Here is a 7,361-nt window from a genome sequence, read left to right as displayed (position 1 = left end):
AGCACAAGCGCTCGTCAATGTCATTGAGTAGTTGTTTGTTCTTGTAAATAAACAAGTCAAGTACATTTTTATTTATATAGCCCAATATCACAAATATGCCTCAGGGAGCTTTCCAAATTGTAAAGCATAGGACAACATCTTCCTTTACCACCCTCACCAAAAGCAAAGGTTTTATACAACATTAAACATTTGCAAAGCATTTTAAATCCAGTAGTGTTTACATCCATGTTTATTAGCCTTTCCCATTGTGTCTTTGTGCAAATGGTGCAAATGCACAAGAAGGGCTAAACGGGAACCCATTCAGAGAAAAACATCTCAATCAACTTGACTAAAACGAGACTGAAATGTTCATGGTTTTCTTTGACTCTAAAATGGACTAAAATGATAAAGGATGTTCTTGCTCAAGGACAAAAAATGGTTTCATTTTATTGAAGGGTATCCATTCACTGCTTGAGAGCAGATAACTAGATTCAGTGCAGCCATGGCCTGTGCTGCGTCAGTGCAGAAGGGCAATTTTCCTTGACCGCCTACTACGGCATGAAGGACTGCAGACCGTTCTCTCACAATTGTGGCTTTTGTCTTGGGCTGCTACCATGCCAACACAACTGAGCCACCCAGCTACTGCAAGCCCAGCCATCTAAAATGCCTTGTGAGGGCAACGTGTCGGGAAACTGTCACTTAAGAGCCCTTAATGACGAGCATAGTATGCTCAAATGATACTGCCGTCCACCTAAATGAATGTTGTAGGACATTGTCCCCTTGAATCCAGAGATTAGCTTAGGGTATGTGGCTATTTTATGTGACCCCTGAGAGGGGAGTTGGGTTATTGCGTGGATTGACTTAATTTCCCTGAAGAGGACAAGACATTAGTCAGAGGACTGATCCCTCTATATTATAAAAGTCTATCGAGGCAGCATTGATAAGTGTCTGTCATGGCACGAGGTTGCCATTAATCCAAATAGTACAAGTATAGAAAGACAACGATTGGTATTGATATTAAATTCAACAGGCGTTGGACAGAATGAAAGAGGGAGGTCAAGTCTGAGAGGCTAAAAAGAAGCAGCTGTTTTCTTCTGAGACGATGAGCATACACTGTTGTGTAATTTTGGAGAACATACACAGGTGTAACAGCCCAAGTAGCTGCACAAACATTGATAATGACATCCAACAAGCTGAACTGAAAAGACCAAGCCCTACAGTTGGTCTCAACACAATTTCGCGACTAGTTAAGGAAATGAAATTAGAGACTTGTTTGCGCCGCTGTGTCTTCTCTCCCCCTCTCTCTCTCTCTCTACTCACAGAATGTCTGCAGAGCCTGGACTAATTATCTCCTCACTGATGCACCTGAACCTGCCAACTTGTGTTTGTGGAGAGAGACAGGAGAGCACATGCCTGGATTAACTTTAGCTGTAACACTGAGAAAAATCTGTTTTCATGCTGCTAATGATGTTGCTGTTCCGTCTCACTCTGCATCTGACATAGCCCATGTGTGGGTTTTGACAATTTGAATTGTGATCACAGGCGTCAGCTTGATCACTCCGTAGTTGAAATGCAGTACACTGTGTGTACACACTTTCACTCAGTGACATTTATTTGCTCAGACGATATCTCATAAAATGTAATTGCTATCATTTCTCTTTTTTCCCCCCTAATCCATAAAAGCTTTTTAAAACCTTTTCTATTTAAATTCATGTAGTTTGAATAGCACAACTCATCTCTTCCATTCGAGATACATTTTTGGCTGGTGACCCCTTAAAATGAAGCAGTGTCTGGTTGCAACCGTTCCTCAGGTTGAATTTGTCTATCTGAGTTGAGAGCTTTGTAAATAACTTTTAGAGACCTAGAAGTAAAACTATCACAAAAAAAATGAAAACAACTCATCTCTTCTTCCATTTGAACACCGGCCATGTTCTGCATTCAGATTACAGACTAATATTCTGCAGATGACTCATTCTTCTTGCGGACAAGGTTTGGTATTGTCAGTGTCAATCTTGTTCAATAGTTAACATTCTGTTCAAGGCTTAATATTCAGACATTTCATATTAAATATTCTTTATTAATACATTGTTCTTTATAAATTCTCAACATATAGTGAGTCAACAATGTGAATTGTGGTAAACTCTCATGCTTTACGATTGCTACAGTACATGGCTACAAAGAAATGTGGAAACAACTGTAGAAAGCTTTACAAAGCAGAAAAAGACATCATTGCCTTCAGATCCATACCAAAGATAAGATAAGACAAGTCTCATATATTCCCTTTGGATGTGTGATGCAAAAAAGAGTAAAGAGAGTGTAAAGAGCGAAAGATCCAGAGGGGGAGATAGAAAGGCAGACCATAGAACATGCCCTCTCCTCTCAGGTGCAGACATCCATTTAGAGAAAAGTGCTGGTATATCTCTACCTCTTCAGATTCCATTTGAAGATTGCTGTCTGACCATCTCACGGTGTTATTGCCCCATTTCAATGCATGGAGCTCTCAAGAGAAGAGCTGCCTTCTAGTACAAAACTAGGTCCATGCCATTATGCTTTTGCTTTCAGGAATCGTGATGTATGGAAATGGAAAAAAACAAAAACAAGCAAAGATGTGCTGTCCTCTTTTCATCTTGTTCTGAAAAAAACTAATCTGATTAATGGTATAAATATCTTGCACAATAATAAGCCATGATAAAAGAATTACGCTTTTAACATTAAGAACAATTTATTTCTATAAGATAATTGATTGACAAAATGACACGAAAGGCAGTATAACTTGGTTAGATAGTGAAATATATTAATAGACTTTCTTCACAACATTATTTTCATACAATACAACTGTAAATTGTCAAATAAAAGTGTTGATGTCAAAGAAATATTCTGAATGCAATGCAATTATCTCCCCACATAAATACAGTTGTTGCTCAACAACATTATGTTCACAAATTTCCAAGCAAGTAAAAAAAGACTTGCATTTGAATACTAAAAAAATGTAAACATTAACTTAAAGAGAAAATACGGTACACATCTCAGCGGTGTTAGCTGTCTAAATACATGAGACTGCATCACGTCAGAAAATAACGTACTAACTGAAGATCCATCTCTGAGTATGAGCATTATTTTTTTCTTCTGGTGCTGCAGAATTCATACAGATCATTTCATTTTCAAATGTCTTTGACCAGCGTGGCAGAAAGTCTAGCATAGCAACCATCAGTCCAATCTGCACATGGCTATTGTATGCTCACAGAGTTTAAAGGGCAGCTCTATATAATGTACTATATATTTTCAGAACAATAGGTGCTTATGCATACCGTTTATATCAGTAAGCTTACTGACCCTGAACATCCGTCTTCATTATTACATCCAAATTGCCGTAGCTTGATGTGTGAATACTTTTGACTGCTTATACTTTGCAGAATGAGCTCCACTGCATTGTTTCAAGCGGCTCTGCTTCCCAGTCGCGACAGTAGGACCATCTAGTGGCTGAGTTGTGTAATGTTACAAAATGTACTGTAGAGAACTTCTGGCAAGCTGTTACCCTATTTGGAAATGCTTGGAAAAATCCCCCCGGGGGAATGATATGAGGGCCGTCTTGCGGGACATCAGCCACGCTCTCCAGACAGCACAATGCTGCTCTTCATCAGACAGTACAATGCAGCACCAGTCAGCCACTGGTCCTGCTAGCTGCATTGGCTGCTCACAAATGAGATTCAGCAATGTCTGATTGCTCGTGTTTCTACTGGATGAATTATAAACGCATGTTGCATGGTCATATACTCAAATGGAACAAGTGCTGTATTGTTCAAAAATGTTTTAAATTGTTGTAAAGATTAAAATCTTCCATAGATCCAAAATAGACTCAGTATCAAGTTTATTAGGGGAAACTGTTTTGCCATAATGTATAGTTTTGTGTTACCTATAATGCTCAGTTTTTGTGTCATAGAGTAGTTTTGTGCAGCTGTGCCCAATAACTTGGCCATTAATTAAGTGCACACATGTTAGGTTGAATTATTGGAAATGTCTATACAATTATGCAAAATAGATTAAGAATATTTCCAGTCGTAACAAGCACATAGTGATACTGTCACTACCTTAAGTTATGCTTTCAAGGTTCTCTATGATATTCAGAGCATTAATGGTGGCGAAAAAAAAAGAGACAAGATTGTAGAAAACTCTTAATTTATGAGAGTGGCAAAGCTGATCTAACTGGTAGGAGTATTTTGTCATTCACAACTGGAAACCCTGCATTTACGGTATTTAACTATTTTATTCTAAAAGCAAAATATACATGTCAGTTACTCCCTGTCAACAGATGGACTGCTTGAATTCTCTGCTGATGGTGTAATTTATTTATTTTGTATCTTTTCTCTTGAAACATTACTGTAGTGACATGTACTAGGACTGTGATGAACTGAGATATTCTGCATTACAGATATTTAGAGATTATTCTTTATGAATTATGACAGAAGGTGTTGTGCACCACACAATGATTGATTCATAAAAACTACGAAGACCTTTGTTCCATTTAATGATTTATTGACATTTACTTTTTTTCCCACCATGGTTTCTCTTGATACCAATACTATTTACCATAAAGTTTAATTTCATTTAAATTACATTTATGATTTACTCACATACACATTTATTGTTTAATTTTCTTATTGCAATAAACAAGAGTAGCCAGAATGAGTCAGGTATTGCTACAATTCGCCATACAAACTCTGTGTCCCCTCTGACAATGAAATTCAAAAATAACTTTATTGGCAAGACAAAATTACACCATAGCCTCTCCATGTCTCTCTCTCTCTCTGCTCCGGGAGAGGCTGAGGGCAGAATAAGGCTAAGGCTATTAGCCTAAACACAGCTAACATGAAATACCTGCCCAGAAAATAGGCATCTAACATTTATTTCCCATATGTGAATCATGAGGATGAATAAATCGGAATTACCACAGTATGAACATATCTGTGGTGCCGCTACTTGGCTGACCTACCAGGGACAAGATCACCACACTACTTTGATCGGGTCATTGATCAAAAATCTAGAATCCAGAATGATTGATCAATATTCCCGAAATCAAACATGTGCAGGTTACTGTCTCCATTATTTTGTTAGGCCACTTCATAGCTCCAGGTTGCATCTGTCTGGGATTGGTGGGAAGTAGGGAGAGAGCAGGTCCCAACACACACTAGAATACATGGTACACACACAGACAGGAAGGAGAGCACGGGTCCTGGAATAGTATCTCACTCACAAAATGAACTCTGCAAAGAAGGTTTTCATTCGGCAACAAAAAGAGCACAACGGTGGGAGCTGACACCAAGCCAGCTTCTTCTGCAAGTAATGGCATTAACATTGTGCCTCAGGATTTCTCACACACACAAATAAAACAAATGTATGTAAGTCCAAATAGAAAATAAACCTGTTGAACAACTCTACCTTTAATCCCTTGATACCTGGTGTTGTACCCTGTTCCCCAAGCAGAGATTACCATAGTAAAAAGGCCCTTTAATATGAAGGGCGGTCCCTAAACCCAGCTACACCCCTCTCTCAATCCCTTCGAGGGCTTGTAGCCTACCCCTCATGGAAGAACTGAAAAGTCTGTCAGCTGGCGTGCTCCCAGTTTGCACATGACTCCAGACAACATGTCACAACATGTCACAATGATAACAAGTCACTCTGATACAAATTGCTCATTGCATTGCAATATTCAGACAAAGGTAAGACATTAGAGCTCATTGCTTCTCAATGAAAGGGCACAGTGTACATCTTGTTCAGAAAAGGGTGAAGGTTTTCAAGCTGTCGAGCAAGATAGGTCTGCAGCTGCTTAGCTAACTTTTGTGGCTCCCCGCTAAGTTCAGTTGGTCTGCTTGAATGTCAGTTTGTCTGAGTCAACACCATCCAATAATTCCACCCATCTTCTTATCTCTTCATGGATGCAGTTATTAACATATCCTACCTACAAAAATATTTTATTGTGTCTCCTGTTTTGCTCTTCTTTATGTGTGATATAAAAGCAAACCACAAATCCAAACCAAACTAAACAAAGTGCTCACCAGTGTTTGTAAAAGAAAACAAATCATGGTGCGTTTCATGGCTTTCAGTTGTGAGATGGAAACTATCGGTAGATGCCTTGAGCTGGACGACTCGACTCCTTGCCCTGGGTGGCTTCTGGCTCGGTTGTCACTCCAGCTCAAGATCATTTCTCCAAGACTATATTTGGCTTTCATCTTCCTCTCCATAATTTGTTCTCTTGGAGCATTATGTTTGCAAGTGTTTATGTGCCCTCTGCTATAGACTCATATGAACCTTTGTAGATAAGGGAAGGCGAGGAGGAGGAGATAAGGGTAGAAATGGAAGAGTTCAACCCAATGACGCAGAAGCCTGACCCTTCACGCTCATATTGAGAGGCTGCATGCAGAAACAACAATATATCAGTACACGGGGTCGCACCTAAATCATACCTCCCCACCTACACAGTGAATCGGCCTGCAAATAAAGACCAGGGAGTTGTTAGGATGTCGATCGCTTTCTTCATGATGGCTAAGTGTGAACAGATGTCTTACCAAATACATGTGAACTATGCTCTCCAGTATTTCTCATTACTGTAAGTAAAATAACTGATTATTGCCATCAAACACTAAGCTAAAGATAGGGATCATGTGTCAAATACAGCAGTACAGTACGTGCAACTGCTGCTGTTTCTCACATCCTCTTTTCCCTTTAGTGAGACCAATCTCTGACTGATATGGAGGTTGGCAGATGTGCCCTGTGGTGCAGTCTATTTTAAAACACAGATTCGTTTGGGCCTGTGTGTGTCTGCATGCTGCCTGGGGTCAATTCATCCACTGACCCGTTCCAACCCTCCTCTCACCTCAGTGTCTCAGGAAATGACAGCAGAGTGCAATCCCCCACAGTCCCTTTTCTGCTCTCTCAAACCCCCCCCCCACCATCAGACATGTTCAGATGCTGCTACCACCTGCCTGTCAGCCCAAGTCATGTCGTAAGTAGCGAGGACTTAGTGTCACACACTGAAGAGTTGCTGTCCTCCGGCGCTGAAAGGGACATGTACAGTACTGCGGAGGCCGCCACAGCTACATGTGGCTGCAAAGAGCAAAGACCGATTGAAGCAGCTACCCTACTGACATAACATTATTGTCTTTGTTTTTGAGGTGCATAGGATGAGTAGAACACGTTGAGCTGTGATGACAGGAGAAAACCAACCTGGCCCGGAATAATTATGCAACACTAGATGTGGTTTAATGTTTCTAGAAAGATGTGCATGTGTTTCTTCTGTAGCTATTGAGGCAGCCATGACAGGGCCACAGTGCAAGAGAGAGGGACCACGGGAGGTGAGAGATGTACAAGGAAGTTCAAAGCATAAT

The sequence above is a fragment of the Anarhichas minor genome, unplaced genomic scaffold (assembly GCF_050575085.1).
Source record: "Anarhichas minor isolate MPS153535 unplaced genomic scaffold, ASM5057508v1 ptg000003l, whole genome shotgun sequence".
Classification (NCBI taxonomy): domain Eukaryota; kingdom Metazoa; phylum Chordata; class Actinopteri; order Perciformes; family Anarhichadidae; genus Anarhichas; species Anarhichas minor.
The sequence above is the reverse complement of the archived record's forward strand: the minus strand, read 5'-3'. Positions refer to the sequence as shown.